The sequence below is a fragment of the Crinia signifera genome, chromosome 2 (assembly GCF_055691185.1).
Source record: "Crinia signifera chromosome 2, ASM5569118v1, whole genome shotgun sequence".
NCBI classification, from domain to species: domain Eukaryota; kingdom Metazoa; phylum Chordata; class Amphibia; order Anura; family Myobatrachidae; genus Crinia; species Crinia signifera.
The window spans coordinates 249,023,061-249,032,413 of record NC_139218.1 but is presented as its reverse complement, the minus strand read 5'-3'; the positions used below and the strand labels follow the sequence as shown (position 1 = coordinate 249,032,413).

General features: G+C 39.7%; 1 pseudogene; it reads left to right on the top strand.

Moving 5' to 3' along the window:
* Positions 1-8,958: 8,958 nt before the first annotated feature.
* Positions 8,959-9,078, top strand: LOC146061257 (5S ribosomal RNA; annotated as a pseudogene).
* The last annotated feature ends 275 nt before the right edge of the window (positions 9,079-9,353 follow it).

The window sequence follows — 9,353 nt, the reverse complement described above, 5'->3', positions numbered from 1 at the left end:
GGTAGATTTCTATGCATAAGTTCGGGACCTATATGATGGATAATTGTAACTATGCACAAATCTCTTGTTGGAAATTGCCATTGAAAATTTTATAAAAAGTTTAAAGAAAAAAAAAGAGAAGGCGGAAAAAAATGTTACATGTAAAAACAGGGAGAATTTTTTTTTTTACATACCCTAGAAGAATTTTTGATTTTCTGGCCATTTGTCAGAGAATATGAATGATAACTCACAAACTTTTCTTTCACTCATGGTTAGTGGTTGGGTGAAGCCATTTATTGTCAAATAACTGTGTTTACTCTTTTTAAATCATAATGACAACAGAAACTACCAAAATGACCCTTATCAAAAGGTTACATACCCCAGTTCTTAATACTGTGTATTGCCCCCTTTAATATCAATGACAGCTTGAAGTCTTTTGTGGTACAGTTGTGGATGAGGCTCTTTATTTTCTCAGATGGTAAAGCGTCCCATTCTTCTTGGCAAAAAGCCTCCAGTTCCTGTAAATTATTGGGCTGTCTTGCATGAACTGCATGTTTGAGATCTCCCCAGAGTGGCTCAAAGATATTGAGGTCAGGAGACTGAGATTGCCACTCCAGAACCTTCACTTTATTCTGCTGTAGCCAATGACAGGTTGACTTGGCCTTGTGTTTTGGATCATTGTCATGTTGGAACATCCAAGTACGTCCTATGCACAGCTTCCAGGCTGATGAGTGCAAATTTTCCTCCAGTATTTTCTGATAACATGCTGCATTCATCTTGCCATCAATTTTGACCAAGTTTCCAGTGCCTTTGTAGCTCACACATTCCCAAAACATCAGCAATCCACCTCCGTGTTTCACAGTAGGAATTGTGTACCTTTTATCATAGACCTTGTTGACTCTTCTCCAAATGTAACGTTTATGGTTGTGGCCAAAAAGTTCAATTCTGGTCTCATCACTCCAAATGACTTTGTTCCTGAAGTTTTGAGGCTTGTCTCTGTGCTGTTTAAAATATTGTAAGCAGGATGCTTTGTGGCATTTGGGTAGTAATGGCAGCCTATTTTTCTTCAAATGCCTCCTTATTGTGCATCTTGAGTCCTGTATTTCAGCTGAAGTAATTTGTGCATTTTTCTTTGCATCCCGAACAATTTTCCTTGCAGTTGTGGCTGAAATTTTTGTTGGTCTACCTGACCGTGATTTGGTTTCCACAGAATCCCTCATTTTCCACTTCTTAATTTTCCACTTCTTAATTCAATTGCTTGGATATCTTTTTATATCCCTTTCCTGTTATATTCAGTTCAATTGCCTTTTCCCGTAGATCCTTTGACAATTCTTTCCCATGACTCAGAATCCAGACACATCAGTGGAGCACTGGATGAAAGATGCAAGGGTCTTTCAGGAGACCAGAAACTCACTGACCATTTATACACACACACTGATTACAAGCAAACCCGTTTGTGTCAACTTTTGTGCATGTTATCAAGCGAAAATTTCAAGGGTATGTAAACTTTTGGTCAGGGTCATTTTGGTAGTTTCTGTTGTCATTATGATTTAAAAAGAGTAAAAGCAGTTGTTTGACAATAAATGGCTTCACCCAACCACTAACCACATGTGACAGAAAAGTTTGTGAGTTATCATTTATATTCTCTGAGAAATGACCAGAAAATCACAAATTCTGCTAGGGTATGTAAACTTATGAGCACAACTGTATATGTGTGTGTGCGTGTGTGTGTGTGTTGCGTTTCTCCTTTCTTCTCTGTCTACTGTGACAGCCTAAAAGCACAAGCACTGCAAATGATATGAAATAGCCCCTTAGTGCCATTGCACTGTATGGCATATACCACTACTGTATATATTTTTTTAATTGTTCTGCTTATTTTGAAATGAAAAAGAAAAAAATGAAAACAACTAAATGTATATGGATCACTGTAAATGTGCTAATGTGTCTATCATGACCTTTAGCTCTGTCATTTAATTATTATACATTCTCATCTTCATTGTATTATACAGCCTGGCCATATGACAGCCTGGCCATATGTTCTGGACATTTACACTAAACACCTCAATAGACTCATTGTTTCTAACTCATTGAAGCTCCCAGTAATATGATTAGGCCAATTTTATTATGCTGTTCACACATTAAATAATGGAAAGGTCATCTTTACAGTGGTCATGCAGGTTTATAAAACCTCATTTAAGTTGTACATTGTCAGTAAATGTGTAATTGTAATGTAAAGTTAGCAGCACCTATACCACATTTGAGCAAAGAAAATGGGCTAGAAATATGTGTCCCAACCTATTTTTTATCTTCTGGCATTATATAAATAATGGGGTGGGTTGAAGATCATGTGACACTGCCCTTAGATATTGCAATCCTTTATTATACTAACCATGCTTTAGCACATACATTACAGTGTGTTGGATTTTTTTCACTTTTGTTAAAGGTCCATGAGTATTCATAGTTTCCCACAGGATGGATAACTATGTGAAAAGTAGCATTTTTTTAAAAGTTGTATCTCTATAACCATACCTCCCAACTCTCCCGATTACAGCGGGACAGTTAGACTATTCTGAGACTGTGCCACTGTCCCCCAATGCCCCACGGGTGGGGGAAGAAGTTGGGGGGAGCCAGAGATCACCGCTGCTCTTCTATGCAGAGCAGAGCATTGGTGATTGCTGAAGAGATGCTGTGTGCCTACGCTAGGCATTTCTTCAGTGCAGGGAGGAGGGAGTGTAAGGAGGCCGCTGGGGGCTTCCAGGATGCTAGGAGAGTGCTGGACACACCCCCAAAAATGACAAAAACAGAGGTCATGCTGCTAGGCCATGACCCCTCTACCAAAGCCACACCCACCCTCCCGGTAGCTCTATCCCATTTTCAGGATGTCCATGAGAAAGTCCTGACGAGCCTTTCAAATGTTGGCAGGTATGGAATAAAGCATACACAATGGGGCTGATTCAATTAGCCGATATGCTTTTCCTCATGAGCTGCGTTAAAAAATATGAACTCGATGGGTCTTAATGTGCAGGGTAACTCATACATTTTATAGGTTAAAGCACCTTAGCCACGAGTTTGCAATGCAGGGAATTTTCTTGGGTAGGATATATAAACTGTTGGACATCTATTCACTGTACATAGAAGTTTTGTATACACAGACCCTTTATAAACCCCATTCTCTTGAAACAAGTCATTTGGTTTTGGCACCAGAATGATTATTTTCTTGTCACTCACTAATCAGGTTACTGGTGGATTTTGTACACTTGCCTACTACTAACTGTACTAATCCTGTTCAGCTTTACTCCTTTGCCCATGTGCTTCTGCGTTTGTTCTCTTATTGGGCACTGGGCGTTAGTTGGCCCTTCTCCATAGGATTCTCTTTCATTTAGAGAACAGAGATTCATATGTAGTAAGATTATTATTTGTGGACTATAGCACCACTTTCAACACCATTGTGCCATCGTTGCTCGCAAAGCTTCATGAGATAGGTTACAATGTGCCCAGGTGTAATTGGACTTTTTAACCATCCATCCACAGTCGGATAGGATGGGCTCTATTTTTTCATATTAACTTTTTCTAGACATAGGTGTCCCCAAGGATGTGTTTTGAGTACTTTTCTATACTCATTGTACACCTTGGATTATTTTTCAAGTTCGGAGTCCAACTTGAAAAAGGACAAGCTACAGAGCAGAGGTGCAGAAATTTGTAAAGTGGGAAGAGGATAATAATTTATTTTTACATAGTAAAATTACTAAATAAGTTGTGAAAGAGTTTGAAAGATCTAGGACTGGGGTAGCCAACCCTAGTCCTCGAGAGCTACCAACAGTGCATGTTTTGCAGGTCTCCTCACAGAATCACAAGTGAGATAATTAGCTCCATCTGTGTATCTTTTAAAATGTGTCAGTGATTAATGAGTGCAGCTGTGCAGCAGCTAGGATGTCTGGAAAATGTGAACTGTTGGTAGCTCTCGAGGGCTAGGGTTGGCTACCACTGATCTAGGAGATTCATCATTGAACTGCTGCTTTTAGAGGAAGGGGTAGAGAGGGTCTTTCTAGGTATTAATTTCACTGAGATGGTCCTCACATAACTTATTTGCAGTTGGTAATTATCAGCAATGCCTTTTCTTTCTGCAGAGACTGCAGATTATCTAAACCCACACTTGTGAATTCTATTGCAGTGTGATTGAAAGTCTTTTGTCCTATGCTTTAATGCAGGCATGTCCAACGTTGGCCCTCCAGATGTTGTGAAACTACACATCCCAGCATGCTTTGCCACAGTTTTGCTATTAGAGAATGCTAAAACTATGGCAAAGCATGCTGGGATGTGTAGTTTCACAACATCTGGAGGGCCAACGTTGGACATGCCTGCTTTAATGGTATGGTATGGTAATTCAAAGCGCTTAGACCATGGCTGATTAGAAAGAGTATTTAAGGCTGGGGAGAAATTTATTGGACAAACTTTGCCTTGTATGGATGACATTTTTTGCTAGGATGGGTAGAACCAAAGGCTACCAAGATATTCTCTGACCCTAGTTATCTTTTTTTCCCAGTCGCCTTATAAGAAATGTTATAGGTGCTTAGGATTCAATACTAATTAAGTAATTTCACTTATGCATTTAATGTTGTAGTGACAATAAAATATTTCAATTTAATTAATGAATATCCCTTATGTCACCATATAATTAAAGGATAATAATAATAATAATAATAATAATAATAATAATAATAATAATAATAATAATAATAATAATCATCATCCAAGTGTTTAATTTCATTAAAATGTGTCTTTACTGATCTGTGTTCCCAAAATGATTAAGATTACACAGTTCTCCTATTTAAATATCATATCTATCTCTTAACAGCATCCACTTATGATATCACATTTGTTTTATTTACATTTATTAAGTTCAGATGCACTATGAACAAAGCCAACATATGTGTCCTCACCACTTACATCTCCACCCTTGACCCCTAACCCTTACCAAGCTTGCACACATGTTCTTCTATCTTATGGAATTTAACTCCTGCCACTTTGGGCTTCACACTCTTATTCATTTATTTTTATTTTTAAAGAATAGTATTATTACAGTTATATTTCTTCATGCTTCCAGCTGTACCAATAATGTACTGTCAGAGTCTATTATAATTAAGAATTAGCGTTGGAAAATAAGAGTGTTGTTGCATCTACTGTGAGCCAATTCAGTGTTTGTTCATAAAGTATATTACAATTAACTTTTGATTGAAAATCCTACATTTAATTGTAAAAATAGTATGCTAATGAGCTATCCACAGGTCTTCAACCTGTGGCCCTCCAGATGTTGTGGAACTACATGTCCCAGCATGCCCTGAATTCTTTGGTATGCTCTTATAGGAAATAATATGGCAATGCATGTTGGAACATGTAGTTTCACAACATCTGGAGGGCCACAGGTTGAAGACCCATGATACAAAAGCAATTCTATATCATTACCTAAGTTGGCTTCTGTACTGGATATGTAAAGAGGGCCTGGAGAAAATACCTTAGATGTGTTTTGATTATAGTACACACATTTATATATAGTGGTTCCCAAATTTTCTTGAAACGCAGGCATAGCTAACCTGTGGCTCTATAGCTGTAGTGAAACTTGAAGTCCCAGTATGCTCAGTGGGAGGGTATGCTGGAGAGCCACATGTTGTCCAGAGCTTAAGGCATCAGCATTATTTTCATAGCATCCATAGGCTAAAATTTCCATTCTGAGAATTTGAGAAACAATGTTTTAAATTTAGTAAATGTCATCCTTCAGGCCAGTTATGTAGTGGTGGTCATGGACATGGTTGTGCTTTGGTTTGTTCACATACAGCAGGCTTTCCCAACCACGGTCCTCAAGGCACATCAACAGTGCAGGTTTTAGTGATATCCAGGCTTGAGCACAGGTGACTTAATTAGTACCTGACTGATTCTGATTAAACCATCTGTGCTGAAGCCTGGATATCACTAAAACCTGCACTGTTGGTGTGCCTTGAAGACCGTGGTTGGGAATGCCTGACATACAGTATGGTATAATTAGCAGCCACCAATCATTGCCTATTACATTGACCATAAATACTTTTATTGGTTCTGGACCATCAAACATGCAGAACAACAGGGTACCACTCAGTTTGGCAGCCACTGTACTATGCTGGTTCCAATGTGTCTGTGTTTTGTATATTTTTAGTGATGGCATTGGGGCGGGGGGGGGGGGGGGATTGATGAACTGTAGTGTAGACTGTAGTGTAGTTTTATTATTTATTTATTTGAAATAAAATGTGCACAAAAAAACCACCTCATCTAATATATTCATCCATTACATGAAGTTTATCAGCATATCCTACGGCATGATAATTTAAAAGGTACCATAAACACTAAATTTACATAACAAGAATTGATTTGACTTATTGCATTAATTTCTTTTTCTTTAGTGACAAAGAATTTGCCATATGTGCTGCAGTTATATATACTCAGCGATTAATTTGTACCTTAGTAGGGACCAGGTCATTTTCAGTAAATTTTGGTTCCTAACTTGCCAGCGTGTTACTCTAGCTTTTCCTCCTTGGAAATCGGAATTGAATGCGAGAAATAAATATTAGAACCAATGACTCACATATATAATAGAGGGATTTATACTCTTGTATCAAAGGCAGAGAGATTAAACGAACTGGTACAGAAAGTGCACATTTTAAAATAAATATATTTTTCTAAAGATACATAAAGTGCAGAAACTGTACTTTCGCTAAGCTGCCAGGTCTTCAGTTTCCCACGGTGCGTTTGACTATACTTGGGATTCTTACACACAGGCATATTAGTGCTCTGTGCTGTAAAATTCCCAATTTTAGCATCAAATGAGTCATCCAAGGTCAGATAAAATATGTTGGATGTATTTTAAGCAGATTTACATTGTATCAAAAATATGTAACTAACTGTATCGCTAATTATTTGGTAAAAATAAGGTACTTGTGTAATAGCACAACACCCACTACGTTATTTGCTTAGTGGGCTATTCTGCGTAGTAAAATCGCAACGCATCGCATGGCACGTTTTCGTGCCGTGTGATTAATGTGATGCGATCTCACTAGTTAATTTATTCACTACACCCTGACTTCCGATCGCATAGCATCACTTCACACGCGTCACAGAGCACGTTTACATGCCGTGAGATGCGATGCAATCTCACTAGTTAATTTATTCACTGCACCCTGACCGCCGATCACATCACATCGCATCCCCCGCAAAATGGAATGTGATCGCATCGCATCCCCCGCAAAATCGTATGCAATCGCATGTGATTTTTGCGTGCATTGCGATTTTGCACAACACCCCCAGTGTACATGTGTATGTGATGCAATGGGATTTAGCTCACCCCCACTATCCACGCCAGCCCGAAGCGTGGCGACTGGATGCGGAACACGTCCTCCCGACCTTTTCATACCCCCACTATCCACGTCGGCGTGGAGTTGATTTTATAAAGTGTGGTGAGCGCAGCGAGCCACCGAACCCGAAGCGCGGCGAGCACAGCGAGCGGACACGGATTACTTTACATGTATTCTGCGTCCCCTCACGGGGCACACTGCACTCGCCATGATTCGGGCTAACTGTTAACTTGAATTTACTTAATAATTAAGAATAAAATATCACATTAACTAACTAGAATAATAACAATTAATCAAGAAAAAACACATTAATAAAAGAGTCATTGTTCACAGTCTGCATTAGCCTTTAGAAGCAGTTAAAGTGCATAAATAGTCAGCTGAAAAGCATTTTCAGCACCCACAGTCTTCCGCCAGATATGTTCCTGCAGGTAGGAGTATAAATGCTGGTGTGCGGTGCCTCTTTGACGCTTTTTACCTAGACCACCAATACATCGTATGGGTTGTGCCATTAGGTCCACGGTGCAGGCCTCCAGCATCAAATTATTATAGAGGGCCGCTGTTTTATTTAACAACTGAAGTTATCGCTGACAGTAACTGATAGTTGTCAGCTCCTCCGCCCAGGAATAAATAAAGAGGATAAGCGTTAGAAACGGTAACCGGCACCCCGGGAACCAATGTGCCGCTCTGAGGCTCACCTTTTTCCGACATGATTTTATATGGCAGCGCCACATGCACTCTTTGATACACAAGCGCATTGGGTACCCGTTAACACAAATGTGTGTTACTGGCAGCAAATTGTGCTGCTGGAAGAAAACAACTGCCTCCTCCTCTTTGTGTGGCAAGCTGAACATTGTGACAGGTTCTGCAGCCATTACTGTCGCTTCTCTTTCAGCTCTCACTGATGCAGCCATTACTGTCACTTCTTCACCTCTGACTGAATCTGACAGGGAGCGGGAACACTCTGACTGAACGCTATTTTGACAGCACAGCTACGCTAACTGCGTAACGGGGCCTCATTGTATGTACCCATCAGAATAATATATACTTTCTTAACATACTTGCTAACGTTTTCATAAGAACGTACCTTGTACTTATGTCTATTTAATCCAATTTGTGGTAGTGCTTAATTAACTCACTTGCTGCATTTGCAAACTCTTAAGCATCTCACCAATAGATATTCACCCACATGCATGTTTCAATTTCCATGCATTCTTGTTTGAAAAATATTTTCCCTTGGGTGTAATCTGGCACTCAGTGACACCAGTACTGAGATCAGATACATTACTCCATTTGGGAGACTTGGGTACATTCCTAAAAATTATTTTTCCCCTCATTCTGATTCGGTTACCGTGACATCCCTAGCACTCTCAATCACCATTCAATGTCTAATGACAGATGGTGAATAGCAGAAGAGGGATTCTACGACACCCACATCCTTATCTTAATCTCCTCTGTCTACGCTGCTCTCTCATTTGTTGCAGGTATCCCCGATCTTTCTGCAATGCCATTGGCAACAGAAGATTGGGTGTTATTTTACAGCAAAAAGCAGAAGCACATATAAGCCTTCTCACGACCTAAGTGTTATCCCATCCATTGGTGCATTTACTGCCATACATCACTGGTACGCCCGATTCCAATTCCGAACTCGGAAGCTAAGCAGTGATTGGCCGGGTTAGTACTCGTAAGGGTGACCAACGGGGAATACCAGGAGCTGTAACACACCGGACTGCAGAAATCACTTGATCAAGGAGCAAACCATCTCTTTATACCTTGCCTGCCCTCTTTCTACATTCAAAATACTACTAGCTGCAAAATTTAGAAAAATCATACCGCAAAGGCCACCGACACAGGGGTTGAGTGTCACGTGTCAAAGTACACCTCAGTGAGAAACTTGGTCGAGGAATTTGTCCGAACCATTTAACTTACCTTAACGGTTTCCTCTTATTATCTCACACAGTGTACTCAATTGAATAATTTTCGCCACCAAGAGTTCAT